At 46.9% G+C, this 27,759-nt stretch overlaps 1 protein-coding gene across 1 annotated transcript in view; it reads right to left on the bottom strand.

Annotated features, from left to right (window-relative positions):
- HEPACAM (hepatic and glial cell adhesion molecule) overlaps positions 1–27,759 on the bottom strand; it is a 1,802,890-nt gene that overhangs the window by 521,266 nt on the left and 1,253,865 nt on the right. The gene's annotated exons all lie outside the window — the stretch shown is intronic.

Consider the following 27,759-nt stretch of genomic DNA (forward strand, 5'->3'; position numbering starts at 1 on the left):
AGGTCGATGGATACAACTCGGTTCTCCTTTTTACCTTTTGGGGCGGTAGCACAACTGATCTTGTTCCGCTGACAGCTAAGACAGGTACTGCTTTTCTGTAAGAAGGCCCAAATTCCTTTTTCACCGCGATCTTTTCTCTGACCAGATCCCCAATCTTTGGAATCCAGACAGGCCTTGCTGGGACAGGTGGTTTATCTTCAGTGGCTGTTGGCTGCTGTTTTAACTTTACGTTGCTCAGGCCTTTTCTTGTTTCATTTAAGTCCTGTAAAATAGCCAAACGATCTTTGATATCAAAGGATTTTTCTTCTACCACTGAAGTCTGACTATCAAGGTCCTGAATATGCATTCTAGTCCCGAACAATAGTTCGTACGGACTGAAACCTTTTAGAGAATTTCTTGGCAGATTATTAAGACTACGTTGGACACTTGTTAAATGTTGGACCCACCCATCACCCGAACCTAATACCCTCGCCGTTATAGATTGCTTTATGTCCCAGTTTTTTCTTTCCACTACCGCATTTCCCTCAGGATGGAAGGGACAAGAGTACCGCAATTCAATGCCCATGCTGGTCATGGCCTCCTTATAAGCCCGAGAGCTAAAAGCAGGACCCTGGTCAGAATGTAGCATGCCAATTGCCTATGTGCCGATATGGACTCGCAAATCTTTGTATAACAGTTCTGGCGTCAGCCGAGTGCTTGTGTCTGCATTTTTAAGTGAATCTAGTCTTAAATATTAATGGGACGCATTTTTCCTGTTGGATTTTTCGTGTAGATAACCTTATGATATCTAAACGAAGAGCCATGGCAAAACTCCGGCCGGTTCGCCACTGCGATCTCTGCTGCAGTTTGGACAGTTTATTGCAAATTTGTGATGTTGCAGGCTCATCCCTGGCCACCAGTATTTTGATTGTAATTCTTTTGGAGATTCCTTGATCTCTTGGTGCCTTAGACCCAATCCCATGTGTGAGTCTGCTATTAAAAAGATTCTCCTGTTCGTGTTTGGAATTACTCTATCCCCCACTCCAGGGATTCGAGCAAAAGGAACGGAGTTTGCATCAATTATGTATGTATAATTGAGTGGATAGTTCACAGGTAATGCTGCACAGTCGCCTTTTGAATACGTTTTTACCGCCAGCATGGTTTCCCTGTCTATGTATTTTTCTGAACGCTTTTTTATGGCTACGGAAGCCGGATTAGTTGCTTCCGCTGGGGCTGTGTCAGCCAATGAATTCCCTGCAACGTGAACGCCATCACGCTGATGACTCAGTGTATGTATCACGTGAGTCTTTCGTAGTTCTTTCTGCAAAAGAACTACCTGTTCCCAAAGCCTTTTATGCTTTATTGTGGCACCTGTGTCATCTTTGTAATCGTTTTGAACCCAGTTCTGCATGTCATTATTGTAAGACTTGACGCAGTAATGCGAATCACACACTATTAGTGTCGGGAATTCTTGATCGGCATTTTCAAGCGCCATCTTTAAAGATCTTATTTCAGCTCGCTGAGTTGAGCAGTTTCTGAGTGATTCAGTTTTTGTGACTATTGGTCTGAATTTACCAAAGCGCCAGCGACCTTTAACAATCGCGCATGCAGCGTTGTAGGATTTTTTCTCTACATCGTAATGTTGTGCAAATCTGTCCATGTAGATTACACATGTGTACTGTTCGAGAGGCAGAATTTCGATTGGCAGAGGATATTCTTTTTCATATGTTAGATCTTTCTGTTTTTTCATTTTCGGGTCACGTCTTCTGCAGCAAGAGAATTTTCCCATTCGATCCATTTTGGATCTAATGCCACAGCAGTCAAATTGCGTGGGCTTGTTAATGCCTCAAAGGCTGATTCTGCTGTTAAAACAGTTATCCTTTTGCCTTGGGCTTGGGCTCTTTATTTTGCTACAGCAGTTTTAACCGCATTTACAATATTTTCCGTAAGACTGAAGGTTTTTTCAGCTTGTGTGTACAAATGTGATTTGTAAGCTATTGGTACCGTTTCTCCCTCATTAGAGGTCAGGTACGTGAATCCGCATCTTCCTGGAATGACTCGGATTACAAGGTTGCGTATGTTTTCGCGAGTTTGCAATTTTGTTTTAGCTAACATGTCTGTTTGCAATGATCTCAAATTTTCTGTGTGTTTCTGAGTCCAATTGATTGGTTTAAAATCAGGTTTTATTAATTCATTGAGAGGTTTAACCCTCTCTGCATAATTTAGAATGTAAGTTCTTCCGAAATTCAGGAAACCTAGTATTGATTGTAAGTTCTTCAGCGTTTTTGGTGCTTGGAGTACAGCGCACTTCTCTAAGAAGTTGTCTGCTAGGCTCTTGCCTTCACTTGATAATTCATATCCTAAAAATGGGACTGTTAGATGGGCAATTCGTGACTTTTTAAAGTTGAATTTGTAACCCTCAGCTGTAAACCCAAGTATTATGGTGTTCACTCTTTTCAAGTGAGTCTCCAAGTCATCATCTGTGAGATAGATGTCATCGACATAAGATAATGCCTCATCATCATACATTTGTAGTAACTCTGTTACCCTTGCTGAGAATAATCCTGGGCTATTCTTGAATCCCTGTGGGAGTCGACAGAAATTTTTTCTGTGACCCCATTATTGAGAAAGCGGTCAAATACCTGCTTTCAGGTGCAATGTTTTGACAAAAGAATCCATTAGAGATGGCTAATGTCGTTTTGTATTTTTTTGCGCACGATGTTATTCATTAGTGCTGCACTGTGTGAGTTTTGTACTACAAATGTCTTGCAACATGAGTTAAGGTGTCTGTAGTCCAAAACTAGACAATAGGAATCGTCTGGCTTGGAGACAGGAAACAAAGGATTGTTCATTTGTGAGGTGCATGTTTCAATCACCCCCTGGTATTCAAGTTGATCTAAGATCTCCCTTACTTGCTTTTTAGCTTCTTGTTTAATTGGGTACTGCCTTTGTGCAATGGGTTGATATTTTAACTGGATTTTGTGAGGAGGAGAGTCCTCATCCCATCCTACATGATTTTTATATAATGCAGGAGCTTGGGCTACTGCCCATTTTCTTGCATATGTATATTTTCTATGAATTGGAATATGATTTGAGAAGGCAGACATAATCATTTCTTCGCCATGAGGGCACTCCCTGACAAACTCTGGTGGCCAGTCTTTCTCAGCTAAAAGGGTGTCATAGCCTTTGGAAAGGTTATCCCAAAATAGACCCCTTACTTTCCTAGTCTTATCTCCCTCTATACGTAATGTTATTTCGTATATTTTATGAGGTTTGCTAACCCTGGTATCTGCAGTTTCCACCTGAATGTATTCATTCGTGTCCACTGTCTCCGAAAGATTCATCAGGATCTTGCGAGCTATGGTCACTTCTGCTGCGCTGTCTAGCATTGTCTGGGCCCACTCTCCGTTTTTCAGTTGTGTCCTCAGTATCCTCGGCATGTTTAATTATTTTGATACTGGCTACCTTCTTTCTTGGAAATTGTAAATTTTTTACTTTGATGAGCACGTTCCTTGTCTTTGGACTTGACGTGCTCTTCCCTGTGTTCTGACCGTCCTCTTCTTTCCGATTTCTGCGAGGAAGTCTGAAAAGATCGAGAGGGACGTGTATCAATATCTTGATATCTATCAGGTTTTTTCAAATTATCCCTATTTCTAAGGTTGTATCTTTTCTCAGAGGGCTCCCTCTGGGGAGACTTGTGTCCTTGGTCCGGAGATATTTCTCTCCGCCGAGGAGACCTTCCTCTGGACTGGAATCTTTTTTCTTTGGGAGTGGATTGTTTATTTCCATCCCAGTGTTTAGATTATTTTTAATCTTTTCATGATTTTCAGTTAGTTGGGGTTTTACTGGTTTCCCACCCAAACTATCTCTACCTAGTTCTTCATAGGATTTTTCTGATTCTGGCAAGTTCAAATGGTTGTTCTGCTATATCTGTTTCTTTCAATTTCTGGCGGATCGCCACAGATGCTGCTTCTCCTTTTATGTTGGCTAATAATATAGCCGAGACCTGCTTGAAGTATTTCAGTAATTTCATACCCAGAGTTAAAGCACGTTCTGGACCGTATTCATTTTGAATCTGTCTTAGCCCATCTGGTATTATCGCCATAGACGGAACACCATGTGTTTTTGTGTAGATTGAAGCAAAGACTGTACCCCAGGTGTCACAGTCCTCCACACGTGGTGTGATCCCCATTGGTAAACAGATAGTCAGAATTCTGTGTTTCTCAGTAGGGGTAGTATCCGGAAATACTGCCTCTATTTGAGTGATTTTTTGTGCTAACCAGAATGGAATTTGTTCCCGTTTTGCTGGTACTTTACCCAGACATGATTGTATGTTCTGTGGTGTAATTTTGTTTGTGTTCCCCTGATGAGGGGTCAGCTGTGGAATGTTAATAGCTGGTTGGACTGTTGAAGTCCGCATTACATATTGGACTAATTGTCTATGTATTTTAATTAGTATTTTTAGCTGAGCTAAAAGTTCCCGGTCTGTCATTCTTTCAATGTCGGGGTGCGGTGTGTAGCTGGCTAGAACCGGCCACGTACTCCTGATCTACCTAGAGGACCGAGCCTGGTGATGTGATTATTATGTTTTAGGGCGCCTTTAAACCAGAGCAGGTGCTCTTGGTAATTTAATGGGATTTCAACCTCCTCGAAAGAAGTGTATACATCCGGATGTTCCTCTATTTTGTAATAGTGGAATTCGTGTGTTACAGCGTTTGCTGCTAGAAAGTTTATCCATGAATAGAATACCTCTGTCTGCCGATATTCATGGGCCTCTACCACGAATATGACTGTACCACCTCGTGATGTCAGTCCATTTTCTATAAGTTTAAGAGTTATAGTTTTTCTTATGTTGACCGGAATGAGTATAACATTCGGGTCATTGTCTTGGAGACTTGTGTCATCCGCTAGGAGTTGAGCTGCTATTCTAGCTGCCTCCCTTTCGCCTTCACTTTCCAGCATTTTACTGACAGAAAGGTTTTTGTTGCAGATCAAGTTTCCAGGAAACAAAGATTAGGTGCACAATATTTTGGAACACTGTATCCTTCAACGTTGACTAAACCAAAAACTATACATAGGAATCTCTTCCTACTAAGTTCCGGTGGATTTTAACCTTTTACCCACTCCAGACGTCTTTTGGAGTATTTACGGGGAAAAGGGTCTGTGTGAAAAAGCACGACTGAGTTACTCTAAGGTCTTGCGTTAGATTTATCGCCTTACCAAACATTGGGCGCCATGTAGTGTAGTTCCTATATTCCCAATAGGCTCTGCGCATTGGAATAATATAAACAGCAGTGTAGACGTAGGACTGAGGTCATCTAGATCTCTACTGACTATATTAGACTTAAGGTTTGCCAGCTAGCTCAGAGGTCACTAGAAACGTTCTCGAATAAACGAGGAGGAGTTTAACCTCCCTGGATAGACAAGAAGGGATTAGCTTCTGGCAACCATAAAACATGACAACTTTGCTCCCTCAGAATAAGAGTGTATCTCTAGAGTCGTGTGAAAACAATAGACAGCTATTTCACTCAGTCAAGTGTGCATACTTAGTTTCACCAGATTGCAGAGAATAGAGAGACGGGCTTTTTCAATAAAAGGTGTAATTTATTGAGCAGTCTTCTTTCTCATGCAGGAGAAATGAATTGCCACAATTGCAATACTCATAGTAAAGTAAAGTGCGTACAGTAAAAAGAGTATTATGAAATAATACTGTGAACGCATTGATATGGTTTCTTAGTCATATGATACTTTAAAATAGATAAAATATATACATATTTATTTATTTATTTATGAGTTTGTATAGCGCTAGAATCACTCCGTCAGGAGTATCTCTGCGCTTTATGCCCAGTAAATTAGCAACTACACAATGGAAGGAGATTAGATTTCATTTTTAAACAGAATAGTTTTTAGCTGTTTTCGGAAGGTTAAATGCTCTTTACATAACCTTAGGGCCAACGGAGGCTTGTTCCACATCTTGGGGCCCATAGTTGACAGGGCTCTGCCTCCATGTCTAACTTTTTTGATATGCGGAACCACAAGGAGAAAATTATTGCTTGATCTAAGAGACCGTAAAGGAACATATGGTCTAAATTTCCTTTCCAGGTAGGTGGGTCCTAGTCCATTCAAGCATTTGTGGATTAAGCAGCATATCTTGAATTTTGCCCTTTGTCTAACAGTGAGCCAGTGTAATTGCTCAAAGAGGGGTTTGGATGCAGTTCTTGGAGGGGCATTCAGAACAAGGCAAGCCGCCGTGTTCTGCACAACCTGCAGTTTATCCAGTAGCCCTTCGTTGACAGAAAGTAACAACCCATTACAATAATCAATCCGGCTCAGGATAAGTGCCTGAACCAGAGTCTTTCTTGTTGAGTTGGGTAAGAGTGGGAAAATTTTCCGGAGTAAACCAATGGTGTGGAAGCATATCCCTGAAATGTAACTGACATGTTGTTTTAAGGACAGGTCGTGATCAAGTCGAATTCCAAGATTCTTCACGACCTGTTTGGGTTCAGGGACTGCTCCCAACTCAGGTGGCCACCAATCGGGGGTCCAAAGTATCTTGGCTTCCCCAAACAGCATGATCTCCGTCTTGCTGACGTTACATTGGAGATAGTTGTTGGACATCCAATTGGCCACTTCCTCCATACCAGATGAGAAGGAGTTCCTAACCTCAGCGGAAAGAGTCTTAAAAGGAAACAGGAGTTGTGTGTCATCTGCGCAGGATACGGGAACAAACCCGTATCTGCGCAGCACTCCTGCCAGGGGTGCCACATAGATATTAAAGAGCGTCGGGCTCTTACATACATATATACATTGACTAACGTACTCAACTGGTGCTTCTAAATACGCCTACCCCTGTGTACCTGACCTAAGCCTAATACGTGGGAAGGAGTAAGTAAGTAGCAGTTTAAGTTAAGTTGGTTTTGCCAAGAATCTGACTCACAAATTCTCTTTAAGGGTTTAGTCAGCTCCGTACCTGGGTAATAGAAAGCAGGAGGTCTGGTATCTCTCTCTCAGGACTCGATATCCCAGTAACCCACGAGGGTATCTGGAAACACCGGAGCTGGATTTCTCAGCAGGAGAAAAGACAGCGTCTCTCTCAGTGCGTCAAAAGGGAGGGGCGGCGTCCGTGGGCTCTCGCATCAGCTGGGCTCTCGGGCAAGTAGATAGCCGCTCAGCTCCAAAGCACTGTGTGCTTGCTTAAGGCAACGTTGGTATATTTATACCTGAAAGGTACCGGGTTTGACGTAAGGTTGGACATAAGACGTCACTAAAGATGTCACTAAGAACTGTCCGTTCTTACAGTGCTCACAGGAGTTCTAGGACGAAATCAAAACAAAAGCAATGGGGATTTCCCAGGTTGCTGGAAGTTTGGTTTGTTTAGAGAACTCGTTGTGCTTTCTAGGAGTCCGGGGAAGTAGACTTGCTTAATGTGACTGCATGGGCTACGACTAAATATGGATATGATTCTTATGCCTTTATAAGGATATTAGTTATTATAACCGTATAAGGGCATAAATTAGGAATATCGAATTAGGGTCCTAGATAGAAACACAATAGGGGCATCCTGGGTTATAGGGTATATTAATGAATAGATGCAATAATGTAGGTAATAGGACCATTTTCATCAAGGCCACTCTGCCAGCCAATGAGAATGGTATTTTGATCTATGGAGAAACCCAGTTAGTGATGGTTTCAATAACAGTGCCATAGTTTGCACGAAGCATTTCTTCTTTATTTCGTGTTATTATCACGCCTAGATATTTTGTTTCCATTTCACACAATTTCAATGGGAACTGAACAGTGCTGGGTGTGAGCGGGAAATTTGCGAACTCTCCAGGTGAACCCTATCCCGGAGAGGAAACCAAATTTGATGAACTCTTAGGATTGGTTTGAGGCAAATCTGTGGGTCCCGTAAATAAAGGGTGACATAGTAGGCAAGTAATGATATTAGTATCTGACGTGAGGAGTATGTTATAGCATGCTGTCTATGATGTTGCCGTGTCTTGGCCGCGAGGGGTTTGATGGTGAGAGAAAATTGCAATGGGGACAGAGGGTAGCCCTGGCGTGTGCCTCGCATAATGGGGGTCAGATTGGAGTACAGACCATTAATCTGTATGATGGCCTCAGGCAAGGCCTACAGCAGCTTTTTCTTTGCCAAGAATGGCTGAAGAAGGCCCATTCTACCTAATATTATGAACATGTAATCCCATTCCAGGGAATCAAAGGCTTTAATGGCATCCTAGCAGATACCTGCTGTGCTGGCCTATGGGTCAATGTTGCGTAGATGTGCGCAGATTATGGGAGGTGGTCCTGCCAGATGTGAAACCTGCCTGGTCTGGGAGGACCAGGCCCTCCATCAGTAATGTCAACCTATTTGCGATGACTTTAGCTAGGATCTTGGTGTCACAGTTGATGAGCGACAGGTGTCTGTAGGCCTCAAAGCTGCTAGCCTTTCTGCCCGGTTTGATCAGGGATATGATCATGGCTTGCTGCAATGTCATGGGAAGAGTCCCAATCTCTCTGGGCTCCTTGAAGACCTGCTTAAGGAAGGGGGCTAGCCCTATTATGTAACATTTATAAAAGTCCACCGAGCGCCCATCGGGTCCCGGGGCCTTGCCGGAACGCAGGCCCATTATTGCGGTCCAGATTTCATCCTCCGCTATATCGCAGACAGAAACTCTCTGCAAGAGTCATTGATCCACCCAAGAGCAGTGTCCTTTAAGTAGGACACTATGTCAGGAAGGACTTTTCTATGCTTGTGAGTTTTGCATAGTAGGCAGTCAAAATATTAAGGATCTTCTGCGTTTCGATATGCCTAGTTCCTTCCTCGTCTATTATTTCGAAAATCTGCAAATCTGGGGGTCTGGTTGCCTCAGACAGAGTTCTGCTGGGACACTTGCCTTCGCCAAATGTCCTGGCTCATTGATATTTAGATTGTAATTTAGATTTACTTTCCGGCTCATTGGAATATTCAGTTAGAAGTTCTTTAAGCTGAACCCTTCTCTGTGGGCTAGAGGCGGAAGTTACGAGCTCCTCTGTTTTTTTATGTCTCTTTCTAGTCTATTCAGTCTTTCCCTGATGGAACGAATGATCCTTCTGCTTTTGGCTATACATATCCTCCGAATGGTGACTTTGAAGCTTTCCCATACACATGCAAGTGTTGAGACACTTTTTTTATTGTGAGGGAAGAATTCAAGAATTTCCTGACATATTTCTTCACAGATTCTATCTAGCAAGGTTGTGGGCTGGAGTCGCCATGAACGATATGGGGATTCATTGTCCGGCGTGTATAGTCTCATGAGCACGGGGAAATGGTCTAGGGAGGTTTGCGCCAAGTGCATTAAAGCCTAGATCCAAGTGTTTAGTCCCTTCAACAGCAACCATAGGTCTATTCAGGACCAGCTGGAGTGCATGCTAGAATAGAAGGTGCACTCCTTTCATGATGGATGGAGGTACCTCGAGGTGTCAAAGAGCTGGTGATCTGTCATGATGCCCGTGAGGTGTTTGGTTGCCTGCGGATGTGAGGATGAGGTGCCATGTGTGCGAACGGCAAGAGAGTCTAGTGCTAATTTGAAATCAGCTGCCCATATAATAAAAGTAGAGCCTATTGCTAATATGAGACCCCATACCTTGTCAAAGTAGCTGGCATCATCAATGTTGGGGCACAGCAGCTAACCAGGGTTACTGTTTGTCCCGCTAATCTGCCCCACAACACGATTAATCGGCCCTGTGTATCTTTTAGTGTCCCTAACGGGCAGTATCTTACACTTGCTTTGATAAGGATTGCTGTGCCTCTAGCATATGTCAAGTAGGAGGAGAAGCAGCTGTGTGCTGCCCATTTCTTTTCAAAGGCGGGTGCTGCTTTAGGATCCAAGTATGTTTCCTGCAACATAGCCACCTACACTTGGTGTCTGTCTAAGTATCCTAGGATCTGCCTGTGTTTGCGAGGGTCTCGGAGACCTCGCATGTTCCATGTCAGGAAGGTGTAGCTGTGGGTCTTGTCTGCCCTTGGCTTCGCTATATCTGTCTTGTCCTCTCTGGGACCGGAGGGGTCAGTGTGTTCTGCCATGGTGAGTTTGTATGGATTGTTCTCTACGCTTTCCTAACTGTATGTGCTCAGTATTACTCTGTGCAGCACCGCCATGCGTAACAAAAGTAACCCCACCCACACCTGTGACAAACCCGTAGGTAAATAGTATCCCTCCCAAACCCCCCATTATTTGTTCTGCCTGTTGTGTTATGCAAGGATGGATGTTGGCACCTCCAGGAGAATAGACGCATTAACGACAATTTAGAAACATTCAAGAGGTATGTCTTATACAAAACTAAGACTGGTAAAACAGTATACTAACTTATGAGTCAATTAGTAACATAACTTCAACATAGTACATCATTCAGGGAATTCCCACTGGGGGTATGCACCAGAGAGGCTGTGAGCGCACCTCGCAGGAGCAAGGTGCCCTAGAAGGCATCATTGCTTGGCAATTTCATTGGAACCGGCAGTACCACCCATGCAGGATCCATCTGGGTCCGTGTGTGGCCATTCCCGCCAGGGAAGGCGCATATTTTTAAACCAATTAACATTGAAATAGGGAACGCATAGTCTTACCAATGATGCAGGTGACCAATTCCATACAATGACCTGGCCTTAGTCTTCTTCAGGAGCAGGTGACGTCAGTCAGGAGCCGGAATCATCATCCCGAGTTGTGGGTGACCGTCTCTCAACAGTTTTTAAGAAATCTTAAGCTTGTTGCGGGGTGTTAAAGATGTGTGTCATTCCACGGTAGGGGATTTGCAGTCTGGGAGGGTAGAGCATCGAGTATTCTATGTTGATTTGCTGGAGTTTCCGCTGGACCGGTAGGAACTTCCTGCTCGCTTCTTGTATTGCCATGCTGAAGTCTGGGTAGATCGAGAGTTTGTTCCCTTCGTTAACCAGTTCTTGCTTTTCCCTTGTTAGTCTCAGAACCGTGTTACGGTCTTTGTAATTAAGATGAACACGCCAGTATTGGCCGGGGTGACCCGCCCGGTAGAGGTCTGGCTGCAAGTGAGCGATGGGCTCTCTCCACCACTAGAAATCTGGAGAGTGCCTCATTGCCAAAGATCCCAAGCAGCAGTCATTCCACATAGTCGTCCATGAGGTCAGTTGCTGTAGACTCCGGAATCCCCACTATACCCATGTTGTTCCTACATGAACGCACCTCCAAGTCTTCATTCTTTGCAGCAACAGTTTTTAACAGTTTATCAATCTCTTAGAGTCGTTCACAGCTCTCAGAGGAAGACTCTTTGAGAGTGGAAATGCGCTGTTTCGTTTCGGTAATGCGTCCATCATGCTTCTCCAACCTTTGTGTGCTATAGTCCAAGCGCCTATTCACGGTGTCCATTTTGGACTCGATGGAATTGAGGCTTTGGAACATCATGAGGAGGAGTTCTTTTAGATCTGTATCTTGTGGGGTAGTTGATGCTGTGATTTCCTATTATCGGCATGAGTCTGTGTCTTCAGCGGTATTGGTAGTGTTTTTCCAGTCCGGGAATTGGAGTTTGGCCTCTTTGCCATCCGTTCGACCCGATTCTCCCCTCTGCATGGTATGGGCAGGTGCTGTATGCCTCTCAGGAAGATCAGGATGCAGCGGCTAGCTCTGCTTGTCCCTCAAGGTGTACAGATCCCACTCAGGTCAACAGGCACCAGTGTGTACCCTCGGGCTGTTATATAGGCCTGTTTGTGCCTTCATGCACTTATTTAGGCAAGCCTTGGCTCTGCCACAGCCCTACTCTTCAACCTCAGCCCGGATTCTTGTGTCGCTGAAGTGGGCCCAGGCCCACAAAATGCAGCATGTCTTGCTTGGATTTTGCAGGTAATGTCCATTTCAGCCTGTCTTACCGAGTATTACAAGGCAGCAAGGCCGCTCTGCGTCCCAGGATCAAGGCCTCACCATTCCACGTGCCATCTCCGGGCATTGTACAGGTCGCACAGGTCAATTAGCACCCTTCTAGCAGCGCGTCATAGCAGAGTCCTTCTCTCGATCCCTTCAGGCCCAGGTGAGTGTGTGTGTAAATGGGGATCCGGTAGCCAGCCGCATCAGCAATCTCGCGACTCCCTTCAGGGTGGCCCATCACCTCAGCCCAGGCCCAAGGTTTCTCGTGGGAAGCAGCGCGGGCTCAGCCCGGCTCAGCCTTAGCATCGGCACAGGCCTACCACAGCCGGTCCCGATGTCACTCAGCGGGTGACACTCTCCCCGAAGGGTAGCTCCGCATTGGGCAGCTCCTGGTTCTGGCAGCAGCGATGGCCGTGGTCTCGCCGTAGAAATTCCAGATGGCAGGTCCAGGCGATGCAGACCAGGCTAGCTCAATCCCATCGCTGCCATCTTGAACAGCTGTAGGATGCAAAATAGAGATGCGTTGCGTGGGATTACTTAGACGGTGTCACTTGTCCCATCAGCTCCCTGGTGAGTCGCGTTGGGTATAACATGTTTAAAGGCAGTTTTCGCCACTTTAGTAATCAGGATTCAAGCGGATTATGGTCCCGGGTTAACAGAGCCTCACGGGAGTGCAGCCATCTTGTTTGCTGGCTCTCGATGCCCCCAAGTCATGCCAATTCATGTAATAAATGTGTGTCATGTTGTGGCACATGGGAAGAAGAAAAACTGTGGTGTAAATACAATCAGTTTCGGCTGTTGACATTTGAAAGTGATGGCGTAAAACAATTGTCGTACTTTACTGCAGCGAGCGAGCGAGCCTGAACCACCTACGGGTGGTTCGGGGGTGTTCTCCCCCCGAGAAAATTTTGGAAAAAGAGTGGGCAAATAGTGCATTTTCAGGCAAACCAGAAAGTGTGAAGAACAGCTCAGCCAATACTTCTGTTTAGAGTTTTGGGAGTTAAGAAACCTTATAGAAGTTAGACACTTAATTAGAATGCTCGTCTGGGAATATGGAACTAAAATTAACCACCATTTACTGGTACTGCTGTAGCACAGCTATTCTTAATTATACTGTATAGAACCACAAGCTAACATGTACAATACCATGATTGACAGGGTGATGAATTTACTTGGACACTAGCGGTCAGGGAATGTAGCTCATTGTTAGACCCGTCTGCTTCTGAGAGTCCCCTCACCACTATGATTTCTTTTGTTCCCCTGTACCTCTAAAAATGTGTCGCTTTTTATTTGTCTACCAGGACTTTTTATGTGTTGTCTCATAGGGTTAGATGTTCCTTGACGCCCAGTTGCTCACAGGGTTTGTGGCACCTATTTACAAGGCGCCTGGCCCAAACCTGTGGCATTACAAACTAGGGTTGTCAACCTGTATAAATGAACTTAAAAGGGTGGACACCCTTTTTCCTCATGTGAAGTGACTCCCCTTGGAGCCTTCATGAACTCTGGCCTTTTGAGGTTTTGGCGCCCTTTGTTTGGCGCGCATTTCTGACAGGAATTCCTTTATTTTCCTCAGGTACACAAAATGGCTGCTCTGGAACCCCAGTACGGTGGCTGTGAGTGTCCTAAATACCCCTCAAGAGTGCCATGTCATTGTCACAGCCAGAGAAGGTTCTAGAACTTTCTGGCTCGTGCCAGTACCCCAGGGCACTGGCTATATAAGGACCAGTCCCTGGAGGCCATTTTAGATTAGACTAGAGAAGAGGAGATTAAGAGATTCCAGACTTGACACCAGATTGACACCTGCACTGTTGACCCCTGAGGTGGCTGGTAGCGCAGGCAGTAGAGCAGCAAAGGGTTGCTGGCGTTGTGTCTGACTGGCGTTCCAGTCAGCTACGTGAGAAGTGATCTAGCGCCTACAGCGCCTGCCCAGCGAGTGCCTCATTGCCCCCAAAAGACTGTGGCCAGATTCGTGTGCCTCTCCGCCCCCCCGGTGGTGAACTGTGGTCGATTTATCGAGTCGAGAGGCGAGAGCAAGTTCGCCGCGAACGCGATCGCCAGCTGTGCCCCCTTCGCGACAGGGGCCTCTAGAGGGGAGCTCGGACGTCTCCGAGCCCCACCAGCGTAGAGCGCTTCCTGCGCAGATTGAAGGTGAGGTGGTGCGCCGGGGCGGGGAAAGACCGGCCTTCGTTGGGCGGGACTAGCGTCTTTGCCACTCCCCAGTGACCCGGGAGCTGTAGCTGTGGGCGGGAGCCACCCTGAATGCGGAGGTCGGAGGGAGGTCCGTGGAGCCCCTGAGAGCCCCGTCGCTAATGAGAGGAGTGCTGTGCCCGACTGAATCGTATCTTGATTGCAGCCGATGTGAGGTGGGCCCGTTTCCTCATAGTGAATGCAGCGTTGTGAAGGAACTGTGAACCGGCATTTACTTGACTGTGCGCGAAGGTTGTGTGACCTCTCCGGCAGCCCGTTCGTCAGCCTAATGACTTTGAACTGGTGCCGCCTGTGCTCAAGTGGTGCTAAAGCCCATAGGCGCGCATAGACTTCACCGGCCAAGCAGAGATCCTATCCCGGTGACCGACGAGTGCAAATGATGTATTTACTGTGTTTCCTTGCCTTCTAGATATACACGCATACGCCTTGAGTGATTACTAAAGAGTCCCAAACCTTATTTTGTGCTCAGAGAAGCCGTATACCTGGTCATTGAAAACAGCATAAACTGTAAGAGTTATCTTTCCCATTTGAAACGTATTGCAGATGTAATGATTCTAAAGTATTTAATTGGTGGCAGCGATACCAGAAGAAACATGTGGTTGTTTATTTAAATGAACCAATATTTATTCTGATATTTATTCTGATATTTAATGTGATGCTCATTCCTGAAGTTATTCTATTTATTAATACTATTTATTACCAGAACTGTATGACCAAAAGAAATGTATATGTGCTTTCCCAGTCAACCCTATTTACAACAAAGAACTTTTATATAAAGGAATCGTATTTTTCTACAGCAGTGGTGTGGTGTCCTTCTTCTTGGTGTGGATGTACAAGGAGTTATTATTGGGTCAGAGCCGGCTTAACACTACAGCCTTCACTTGCCTTGTCACTTGAGCCAAGCTACCCCCTTTGTGCTGGGCTTGCCCATCGCAGGTCCAACATAAAATTGGTGCTCAGCGGGTGGGATTGCGAGCCGTGCTTGTTTTGAACCCCATAATAATTCAGTGTGCACCACAGGTACACACCCGGAGTTTTCTCCTAGCGGCCCTCAAATTCAACGTTTTGCTTTTTCCAAATTCTTTCCTGGAGGTGGGTGGAAGTGACCCTCAAAGTTCTTATCCTGGTCACCTACTTCGGGGTGGTGGTCCACACTTTTCACTGACAAGATGGAATTCGAAATGTCAGAGCTGGAGACCTATACTGTGGCACAGCTCAAAGATTTCTGTCAGGAGAGGGGAGTGTTTGTCAGGCGAGGGGCCAAAAGAGAGGAGCTCCGTACTAGTCTGCGAGCATGGGTGGAAGCACACACGGAGGGAACGGTGGAGGAGGAGGAATCGGACAGAGGTACTGTCATTGATAGGACTGCGGAATGTCCCCCGGGGGTGGGTGAGATGTCAATCAGCCCCAAGGCAACCTCGCGGGAGGGTAGCAGTGTGTCATCGAGAGGGTTGTCAGAAACCGAGTTAGCTGACAGGAGAGAGGAAAGACTGTTAAGGTGGGAAATAGCAAAAATGGAGTTGGAAGAAAGGAGGGAGGGGAGGAGGTTGGAACACGAGTTCAAGCTACGAGAACTCGAGTTCCAGGCCCCTAACATCACTCCGAAGGGTGTCGAGTCAAAGGAATTTGCCAGGGAGCCCAGGCCCCATTTACCCAAGGACGTAGTCGCCAGTTATACCGCTGGAGATGACAAAGCCAAGTGGCTGGCAGCCTATGAGGTCTCCTTAAGAGCCCATGGGATCCATGAGAAGCATTGGGGTGGTGGATTATACCGGTACATGCCTCCGTCAGGTAGGGATGCCCTATTGGCCCTAGACCGGGAGGAACAGGTTAATTACCCCGCCATGAAGGTGGCGCTCATCCGGAAGTTTGGGTTGACCCCCGAGAAATACCGGCAAAGGTTTAGGGGCAGCCACAAGCTGAGCTCACAGAATTGGGTTGACTTCCTGGATTTTGCCAAGAAAGCCCTGGATGGGTGGGTCCAAGGTAATGAGGTGGAGGACTATCGAGGGTTGTACGACCTGATACTCAAGGAACATCTACTCGAGAAATGTCTTCCCGAGCTGAGGCAACTCCTGGTAGACAGCAAACTTACTTGCCCCCGTAAGCTTGCTGAGGAGGCGGACATTTGGGCAAGTACCCGAGTGACCACGAAGGGGACGGGACGAGATTCTCAGAAGTCCGGACAGGGCGCTCCCCAGAAGAAAGAGGGGGAGATAACAAGAAGCAGGAGTTCTCCAGAGGCCCCCAAAATACCTTTAAGGGGAAAAGTTTCTTCTCCACTTCTAAGGCTATTCCGCAGAAGAACCCTAATCCTGGCCAGAGTCAGCAGCCAAGGGTTATCCATTGCTATGAGTGCGGTGGTATTGGACATTATAAGGGAGACGTGAAATGCCCAAAGAGACCACCCCCTCCCACTGGAGGAAAGGCCCCGGGAGTCGCTAGTGTAGCGCTCAGGGAGGAGATGCCCTTAGTTAAGGGGGGGAATGGGCGGGTGTCACCTTAGTGTCCCTGGGTGATCGGGAGATGGTTCCAAAGATCCAGGTGCCCTCAAATACTACCAAGTATGGGCAATGGGTCACCATCAATGGCCATAGAGGGGAAGCTCTGAGAGATACAGGAGCCAGTAGGACTATGGTAAGGAGTCATCTGGTGTCCTCAGAGCAGGTGATTCCAGGCGTACTTCATCCAGCCACGATGGCTGACGGCAGAATGGGCCACTATCCTGTGGCCGAGGTTCCCTTTGAGTGGGGAGGGGTTGCAGGTTCACTTCGAGTTGCCGTAAGCCGCGCCGTGCCAGTCGATTGTCTGCTGGGAAATGATATGGAGCACAATGCTTGGAAGGAGGTGGAATACCAGACTCATACTGAGATGCTGGGTACACCTGATTGGGCCTGTGTGAGTACCAGGTCTGCGGCTGCTCGGGAGGAGAAGTCACGTGGGTTGGAGCCTGGAATAATGGCCCACCCAGCTGCTGATGAGGGAACATTTTGAGGACAGGAGGAGCCTGCCTCGATGTCCAAGCCCCGTGAGACGGATAGGCCACCTGTGGAGGTGGACCCGGAGTCCGCGGAGGAGGACATGGTTCCGTTGGAGGACTTGCCTATCCCCGCTGAGTGGCGAGTGGAAGGAGGACCATCCAGGGAGGAACTGAGCAAGGGACAAAGGGAATGTCCCACCCTATAGGGTCTGAGGCAACAGGCTGAAGCCCAGGCAGCAGGTAACGAATCTGGGAACTATCGTGTTTACTGGGAGGATGGTCTCCTCTACAGTGAACCCAGGGCGCCAGTGCACGGATTGTCACGGGCCCTGGTAGTCCCACAGTGTTACCGAGCCTTCCTATTAGAGTTGGCTCATGAGATTCCCTTGGCAGGACACTTGGGTCAGGACAAGACCTTTGCCCGGCTTGTCCCCCACTTTTATTGGCCTCGAATGAGTGTGGCGTCCGACACATACTGTTGGTCGTGCGTGTCATGCCAAGCCAGTGGGAAAACAGGGATGAAGCTGAAGGCTCCCCTGGAACCACTTCCCGTCGTTGGCACCCCCTTTGAAAGGGTGGGCATCGACATTGCTGGGCCCCTAGATCCACCTACATCATCCGGTCACAGGTTTATCCTGGTCCTGGTGGATCATGCCACAAGGTATCCAGAGGCAATTCCTCTGAGAACCATTACTGCACCAGTATTGGCCAAGGCCCTGATGGGGATCTTTACCCGAGTGGGATTCCCCAAGGAAGTTGTGTCTGACAGGGGGACCAACTTCCTGTCAGCATATATGCGGGCCATGTGGAAGGAGTGTGGAGTGACTTACAGGTTCACCACTCCTTATCACCCACAGACCAATGGTATTGTGGAAAGGTTCAACCAAACCTTGAAGGGTATGATCAGAAGTCTACCCGAAAGCCTGCGGAGGAAATGGGACGTCCTCCTACCCTGTTTGCTCTTTTCCTACAGGGAAGTGCCGCAAAAGGGAGTGGGCTTCAGCCCCTTCGAGCTTTTGTACGGGCACCCTGTACGTGGACCTCTCAGCCTGGTGAGGGACTCCTGGGAAAAGTCTCCCCGGAAAGTTCCCCAGGATGTGGTGAGCTATATGCTGGCCTTCCAAAGCCAAATGGCTAAGTTGTGGAAGCAAGCTTCTGACAACTTGGAAGCCAGTCAGGCAGTTATGAAAGCGTGGTATGACCACAACGCTCACCCAGTGGAGTTGGAGCCTGGCCAGAAGGTGTGGGTGATGGAGCCTGGAGAGCTGAGTGCCCTCCAGGATCGTTGGACAGGCCCCTACGAGGTATTGGAGAAGAAGGGCAAGTCTACCTATCTGGTGGACGTAAAGACCCCTCGGCATCCGCATCGGGTGTTACATGCCAATCGCCTCAAGCCCCACTACGAGAGGCCCGAAGTCATGTTGGTTATGATGACTGACGGATCGGAGGAAGAGGACACGGAGCCTCTCCCCGACCTTTTTGCGTCTCAAAAAAAGGATGGGTCAGTGGACGGAGTGAAACTCTCGCCAACCCTGACTCCTGAGCAGCAGGAGGAATGTCGCCAGGTCTTGGGGTCATTTGCTCCTCTGTTCTCCCTTGTCCCGGGTAAGACCCACTTGTGTACCCATGACGTGGACACAGGGGACAGCCCACCTGTGAAGTCAAAGTCTTACCGGCTGTCTGACAAGGTGAAGGCCAGCATCCAAAGCGAAGTAGCTAAGATGCTGGAGCTAGGAGTCATCGAACCTTCAAGTAGCCCTTGGTCTAGCCCAGTGGTGTTAGTTCCTAAAGCTGCCCCACCTGGCACCACACCAGAATTGAGATTCTGTGTGAACTACCGAGGACTAAATTCGGTAACCAAAACGGATGCTCATCCGATCCCTCGGGCGGATGAATTGATTGACCGGTTGGGAGCTGCCCAATATCTCAGTACCATTGACCTCACTGCAGGGTACTGGCAGATTCCCATGTCTAATGGAGCCAAGGAAAGGTCAGCCTTCTCCACACCTGATGGACACTACCAGTTTTGCGTCATGCCCTTTGGGCTCAAGAACGATCCTGCCACTTTCAGCGGCTGGTGAACACGATCCTCACCGGGATGGAGTCATTCTCTGCTGCTTACTTGGATGACATAGCTGTCTTCAGTAGCAGCTGGGAGGATCACTTGCAGCACTTGCAAGCTGTTCTCCAGACCCTGGAACGGGTCTGGCTTGACGATCAAGGCCAGCAAATGTCAGATTGGACAGGGGTCGGTAGTGTACTTAGGACACTTGGTGGGCCGGGGAACGGTGCAGCCCCTTCAGGCGAAGATTGAGGCAGTCATGGCCTGGAAACCCCCCCAAGACCCAGACTGAGGTCCGAGCCTTCCTGGGCCTCACAGGTTACTACAGACGATTCGTGAAGGGGTATGGCACTATCGTGGCACCCCTTACAGAACTCACGGCCAAAAAGCAACCCAGGAGAGTCATTTGGACGGAGGCTTGCCAGCGAGCCTTCGACACTCTGAAACAAGCATTGTGTAAAGCTCCAGTCCTGAAGGCTCCAGATTTTTCAAGAGAGTTCATTGTCCAGACAGATGCGTCCGACATTGGCATTGGGGCGGTGCTATCGCAACTCAATGAAGAGGGTCTGGATCAGCCCGTGGTCTTTCTGTCACGAAGACTGCTTCCCCGGGAACAGAGGTGGAGTACCATCGAGCGGGAAGCCTTTGCGGTGGTCTGGGCACTGAAGAAGCTGCGACCATATTTGTTTGGTTCACACTTCCTTGTTCAGACAGACCACCGACCCCTTCGTTGGCTCATGCAAATGAAGGGGGAAAATCCCAAACTGTTGAGGTGGTCTATCTCCCTACAGGGAATGGACTTTCGGGTGGAACACCGGCCCGGAGTTGACCACGCCAATGCAGACGGTCTCTCCAGGTATTTCCGCCTTAGTGTTGAGGACTCCCAAGGGGTTGGGTAGCTCTCCCCACTTTCAGCTGGGGGGGACGCGTGTTAGACCCGTCTGCTTCTGAGAGTCCCCTCACCACTATGATTTCTTTTGTTCCCCTGTACCTCCAAAAATGTGTCGCTTTTTATTTGTCTACCAGGACTTTTTATGTGTTGTCTCATGGGGTTAGATGTTCCTTGACGCCCAGTTGCTCACAAGGTTTGTGGCACCTATTTACAAGGCGCCTGGCCCAAACCTGTGGCATTACAAACTGGGGTTGTCAACCTGTATAAATGAACTTAAAATGGTGGACACCCTTTTTCCTCATGTGAAGTGACTCCCCTTAGAGCCTTCATGAACCCTGGCCTTTTGAAGTTTTGGCGCCCTTTGTTTGGCGTGCATTTCTAACAGGAATTCCTTTATTTTCCTCAGGTACACAAAATGGCTGCTCTAGAACCCCAGTACGGTGGCTGTGAGTGTCCTAAATACCCCTCAAGAGTGCCATGTCATTGTCACAGCCAGAGAAGGTTCTAGAACCTTCTGGCTCGTGCCAGTACCCTAGGGCACAGGCTATATAAGGCCCAGTCCCTGGCGGCCATTTTAGATTAGACTAGAGAAGAGGAGATTAAGAGATTCCAGACTTGACACCAGATTGACACCTGCCCTGTTGACCCCTGAGGTGGCTGGTAGCGCAGGCAGTAGAGCAGCAAAGGGTTGCTGGCGTTGTGTCTGACTGGCGTTCCAGTCAGCTACGTGAGAAGTGATCTAGCGCCTACAGCGCCTGCCCAGCGAGTGCCTCATTGCCCCCAAAAGACTGTGGCCAGATTCGTGTGCCTCTCCGCCCCCCCCGGTGGTGAACTGTGGTCGATTTATCGAGTCGAGAGGCGAGAGCAAGTTCGCCGCGACCGCGATCGTCAGCTGTGCCCCCTTCACGACAGGTCCCTCTAGAGGGGAGCTTGGACGTCTCCGAGCCCCACCAGCGTAGAGCGCTTCCTGCGCAGATTGAAGGTGAGGTGGTGCGCCGGGGCGGGGAAAGGCCGGCCTTCGTTGGGCGGGACTAGCGTCTTTGCCACTCCCCAGTGACCCGGGAGCTGTAGCTGTGGGTGGGAACCACCCTGAATGCGGAAGTCGGAGGGAGGTCCGTGGAGCCCCTGAGAGCCCCGTCGCTAACGAGAGGAGTGCTGTGCCCGACTGAATCGTATCTTGATTGCAGCCGATGTGAGGTGGGCCCGTTTCCTCACAGTGAATGCAGCGTTGTGAAGGAACTGTGAACCGGCATTTACTTGACTGTGCGCGAAGGTTGTGTGACCTCTCCGGCAGCCCGTTCGTCAGCCTAATGACTTTGAACTGGTGCCGCCTGTGCTCAAGTGGTGCTAAAGCCCATAGGCGCGCATAGACTTTACCGGCCAAGCAGAGATCCTATCCCGGTGACCGCCGAGTGAAAATGATGTATTTACTGTCTTTCCTTGCCTTCTAGATATACGCGCATACGCCTTGAGTGATTATTAAAGAGTCCCAAACCTTATTTTGTGCTCAGAGAAGCCGTATACCTGGTCATTGAAAACAGCATAAACTGTAAGAGTTATCTTTCCCATTTGAAACGTATTGCAGATGTAATGATTCTAAAGTATTTAATTGGTGGCAGCGATACCAGAAGAAACATGTGGTTGTTTATTTAAATGAACCAATATTTATTCTGATATTTATTCTGATATTTATTCTGATATTTAATGTGATACTCATTCCTGAAGTTATTCTATTTATTAATACTATTTATTACCAGAACTGTATGACCAAAAGAAATGTATATGTGCTTTCCCAGTCAACCCTATTTACAACAAAGAACTTTTATATAAAGGAATCATATTTTTCTACAGCAGTGGTGTGGTGTCCTTCTTCTTGGTGTGGATGTACAAGGAGTTATTATTGGGTCAGAGCCGGCTTAACACTACAGCCTTCACTTGCCTTGTCACTTGAGCCAAGCTACCCCCTTTGTGCTGGGCTTGCCCATCGCAGGTCCAACACTCATCATTTTATCATACAATGACAATTGCTTCCTTTCCAGCATAGGGTTCTGGTGATATTCACAATTGCTTCATGGCTTATCGTGATATCACTACACACCGGACAACAGCATCGCCAACTCGATACTAAGTGTCAGCATGTCTTATGTAACACCTCTGGTCAATTCTGACTTTTTAACCAATGTAACATGCATGCTGGATTTGGGAACCCATACTAGGAGTTAAAAATAAAGCTACAAATCTACCCCCTCGGGGATACCTAGCACCCTCAAATTATTTCTCCTGAGCCTATTTTCCATGTCCTCCAGTTTCCATTGGATATCTACTACTTGGGCATGCTGGGATTCAACCTTGCTTGTAGCTGCCGCCACCTCTGCTTCCGTGGAAACAACCCTGTCCTCCAAGTTCGAAATCCTGTCCCCGACATTCACACAGGCCTTGGACAGTTTCCTAACCACCCCCTGCATTTTTGTCATTGCGGCTTGAGATTTGCGATTATCCTGCCGTGTTTCTTCCCTGTGCGCTATGATTTCCTGGTGAATCACCTCCAATAGGGAGAGCTGAGTTTTTTCCAGAGTAGGGCTTCCCTGTAGTGGCATCGAGGAAGAGTGATCCCAGCTTAATTCCCGTTGAGGATGGTCACATGATTGGAGAGGAGCGACAGATTTTATTGCCGTTGCCGGGAGATCGTTCTCCGGATCGCTCTCGGTTTTCAGATTGCTATATGCTCACTTCCGTTCTTTTTACGCCTGGAACCATGCTACCTTCGGTTCCGGAAGGGAATTAAATCATGGCTGTTCAATCAATAGAGCTTCTCCCCCTTTTTTCATGAGTAACACAGATCCAGGGCGCCGGGAAACCCTCAGGGTAGCTGTTGCGCCATACAAATGCAATAAATAAATAAATAAATCCCCCACATATGAACTATGTTCATTCTCCTCATCTGACAACTCTGCCTCCTCTGATACTGAGAAAAAGCACTCGCTAGGAACCTTCTCATTATCTTTCTCCAAAGTCACAATGTTCTTACAACTCTCCTCATCCAGGGATCCCAGGTAAACAATCTCTGATCCTCCGGACCTGGCTTCCTTGTTGTTTGTCGCTATTTTCATGGCCTGCTGTGACTCCATTCCTATTGCCACCAGATTGTCCCGGTTTGCGCTCTCATTCTCCTCTCCAGCTCTGGCATCGATTGTCGCACCCTCAGTGCCCTCCATGCCATCCTTGTCCTGCTCCGCTGGGGCCCCCTTCGAATCAACCATCGGACGACGTGTTACGCCTTTAGGTGTCATTACCGAGGGGATCAGTGTGTCTTGCCCAGTGCCTACGTTCAGAGGGGAGTCTTGTGTACTTATATTCCCTGCAGAGTCCATATCAACATTGCTTGAACCTTCCTGAGTTCCCCCACTGCCACTACCCTTAGAGTTCGAGACATCAATATGCTTAATGCCTTTCTCCTTGCTATTCCTGGTGAACATCTGGGGGACTGAAGTGGTGACTAGGCGAGTGCTAATTGATGCCAGTTTATCTTTTTACCTGGGTCTCCATGGGGAGACTCTTCTTTCCTTGGTAGAGACTCTGCTGCCCCGGCGTTTCCAGCCTTACCAGCAGCTGCTGCACTCCCGACTTTTTTTTTCATTAATGCCGCTTTAGCGTCGGTAGTTAATTTCGGGGCCATTTGACCAGCTCGCCATGTCAGATGAAGCTGGCTCCACAGGGACAGTCCCCCCCCCGGGTCTCTTCTCCCAGTCTCCGATCCTGCTCTGCCTGCTCTGCCTACTCCCCGTTCTGACAGTCGCGAAGATCCAGCGGCAGAGAAAGAGGACTTCCCGGGCAAGCACTGCCATCTGGTCGGATCAGCTCACCGTTTTCCGAGAGGACGCTCGGTAAGTGAGGGAAAAGAGCATCGGGCCTCTCCTTACAGCTACCCGTTTTTTTGGGGGGGGAGGAACTTTGGTAAAGGCACGGCAACCGGTCCGATATCAGGGGATATCCATTCAATTACGAGTCCTCACTGCTGCACTGCTGTCGGCCACAACTACGCAGCCGCCATCTTGCCTCCGGAGAGCTGCCATTCCTATGCAGCTTCTGTGACCTAAGATTTGGAACAAAGATTGGTGTTTCTCAACATGCTCGGAATGCTCATCCTAGAGCGCAAAATGAGGCTAGACTAGCAGCTCTAGCAAGCAGCAAACCGTCAGAATTATTGTCACAGGAAGAAATACTGCTACTAGCGGAATTGGAAAAAGTATAAGAAAACAAGAAGAATATTAATGCACTGATGATTCCACATTTTGACAATAAAAACAGAAAACAAATTTCAGAAAAAAGAAGAGACAGAAGAGATAAAAGCAAAAAATCGGCAAAAGATGTACTGCAAGCATCACATGTTTCTGAAAATGACTCTTGCAATGGACCAGAGGTTACAGTGGAAGAAACAACAGAAAAGCGCAGAGACTTTATCAATTGCCTAAACATGCACAAAAAATTAAGAACTTTGATGATCTGGAAGATAGAATCACAGAAATCGAGAAGTACACCCAAAACATAGAGCACCACGATGCTGCTATGGATCTGATGGATGAGGAAGTGACTTATATCGCAGAGAACACCAATGATATAAGTCCTACACCAGCAAGTGTACCAACAAATGAACCCGCAAGTGAACTCAATAATGAGCCTATGAACTCTGCTCATGATGAACACCAGAATGCTTCAGTAGGGAACAAGATACCAAAAACAGACAAGAAAAACAGAGACTTAATCAGACGCACAAGAAAAATTATGCCAAAGCAAAGGGCAGCTATAAAGAATACCAGGCAATGTTTAAAAAAGACAAGAAGAAAATTGCCAGGATTATCAATGATTGGGCAGAAGATGCCACTTGCCAAATCAGTGCTGATGACATTTTTCAATACTATAAAAACATAATTGAGAAAGAAAAAAAGAAAAACCCTAAATTCATGCCAATTGATCAGATGCCAGAGGATTACGAAATTAGAAATGTATGTAAAGAAATACCACTGCTCGAAATAACTTATACCTTCAAGGACTCCGATTTAAAGAAAGCAGTGGGGCCTGATAAGATTGGTCTGAATGACTTGTATAAAGTATACAGCAGGCAACCAAGACTGCTGCCCAGAACTTTATCGTATTGGTTGTTGATGAGAAGAGTACCAGAAATTATCAAAAAGAACCAATCAATTTTGATACCCAAGAATGTATCGATTAGTGAACTTAAAAAAATCAGTAACTGGCGTCCAATTACCATTGGTATTGCATTCATGAAGTTATTCCCAAAAATACTAACTAAAAGACTCTCATTTTTGTTGAACTGAATACGAGACAAAAAGGTTTCATGAAGGTGAGAGGTTGTCTCGAGAATCTGACTCTCCTGCAAAATATAAAAGGGGCACGAAAAAACAGTCACTCATTAGCAGTAGTGTTCATAGATATCTCAAAAGCCTTCGACTCTGTCAGTCATGGTCACATTATACAGAGTCTCGCAAGGCACAGAGTTCCTTATATATCAGAGACATAATAAAAGACTTGTACACTGACTCACCAACATTTTTCAAAGGAAAGAACAACGAAGCAACTCCTGAAATAACAATGACACCTGGGGTTAAACAAAGTGACTCTTTTTCCCCACTACTATTTAACATTGCCATGGATCCTCTGATCTGTGATCTTCAGAAAAATGGCATGGGCTTTACATTTGGATCAGATGGTCTTATTGAGCAAATCACCGCTCTCGCCTTTGCCAATGACATCGCAGTGCTCAGCAGTACCTGGGAAGGAATGAGTACAAATCTGAAAATCATTGAAAAGCTCAGTAAAACAACAGGAATAAAACTTAATGCGAAAAAGACACATGGATTTTATGTCATTCACTATAAAGATAAAATCCTGATTAACAACTGTAAACCATGGCAGTTTGAAAAAGAAAATATTGAAAACGTTCATCCGGGAGAAAGTGAGAGATACCTCAGATTGAACTTTGATCCACACACTGGCCATACAAGCAACAACAAAATTAATGAGGTTCTTGTCAATTGGGCTCAAAAACTTGATAATCTACCACTTAATCCCACGCAGAAAAAATACATTTTGTGTCAGTACTTGGTCCCTAAACTATCATTCAAATTGGAAATGACAGGAACAGAAGCAAAAACTTTATATGTTCTGGATCAAACGATAAAAAAAGTATGTCAAACATTTTCTACACCTTCCTGCATACACATGTGATGGTCTCCTATATTCAAAAAGATCATTTGGGGGCCTCAGTATACCAAAACTATGTACACAAATTTGTATCAATAAAGTCAATAGTTTATTGTATCTCAGGGCAGCCCCAGACCTGTACATAGCTCATTCATTCATGTATGCAAGAGAAGATATAAATGAAAACATTGATAACATCATCAAAACACTCAAACTCAACATTTTAGACAGTAGGTTTCTGAGCTATGATTTGAATTTGTTAGCAACATGTGATTGGAGAACAGAAGAGTTTGAGAAATGGGCAAATCTCCCTGTCCAAAGTGATTATATCAAGGGGCAGATTTATGAGGGCCTTGCGCCACGTTTACGCCGCTGTTGCGTCACGCAAGGCGGCGTAAACGTGGCGCATCCCTATGAACGATTTACAACGTGACGCATCTAGGCAGATGCATCACGTTGTAAAGCCCTGCGCCGCTTGTGGGCGTTCCGGCGCAGGGTGGGTGTTCCGGGGCAGGTGCGCCTCGCAAAAGTGGCTGAGTGAAATCTATAAGATTTCACTCAGTCACTTTCAGGCCAATGCTGCGTCAAAAGCCTGCGCCTGCTTAAAGCAGGCGTAGGTCTTGATGCAGCATTGGTGAGATAGGGCACCCCCGAGCCTTGCTGGAGCTGCGTCGCGCTTGCGACGCAACTCCAGCAATGCGCCGCCTTTACGGCACAGATGCGTGACGCATCTGTGCCGTTTTTGCCCCATGGTGCGCCACATTGTAAATGCGGCGCACCATGGGTGGCGGAGCTGTGGCGCACTGTGGCGCACATTAACTGGCGCATCCCTGGGGATGCGCCAGTTAACATAAATCTGCCCCCAAATACTTAGCAAGTAATCCAACCTCAAACTTCTGGATCAGCAAGCATAACAAAATGAAAGAAAACCAGTACATAGCTGCCCTGATGGTAAGAACAAATGTTTTATATACTAGAGAAACCATCAGTAGGGGAAGAAATCGTGCATTTGCTACATATAGGTATTGTAATGATGTTTGTGAAACAATTTCTCATATTTCAGGCGCATATCCTAAAACTAAGGACATTAGGATAAAAAGACATAACAAAATTCTGGATTTGCTCATTGATAGAGCAAAAAGGTGTAGTTGGATGGCATATAGGGAACCTCATGTTAAGAATAAGCAAGGAGAATTACGAAAACCAGATGTAGTGTTTACCAAAAATGGTACAGCTGTAGTGATTGATGTTTCAATTCATTATGAAAACTCTCAGAATTCCCTTGAATTAGCGATTGAGAGTAGAGTGAAATGCTATCAGGTTCTTTCACAGCAAATCAAAGATCTCACAAAATGCAACACGGTAAAATTTCATGGCTTTATCGTTGGATGTCGTGGTATTTGGCCTCAATGTAATGATGTTGTTCTGGCTGAATTAGGTCTGCAAATGTTATTCCCATTCAAGAAAATGTTTGCCTGACTACTTTAATGGACACTCTTAAAATGTGCCAAGTATTCATGGACAATTGAGTATCAAGCTTATACTG

This window comes from Lissotriton helveticus, chromosome 3_1, assembly GCF_964261635.1.
Source record: "Lissotriton helveticus chromosome 3_1, aLisHel1.1, whole genome shotgun sequence".
Classification (NCBI taxonomy): Eukaryota; Metazoa; Chordata; class Amphibia; order Caudata; family Salamandridae; genus Lissotriton; species Lissotriton helveticus.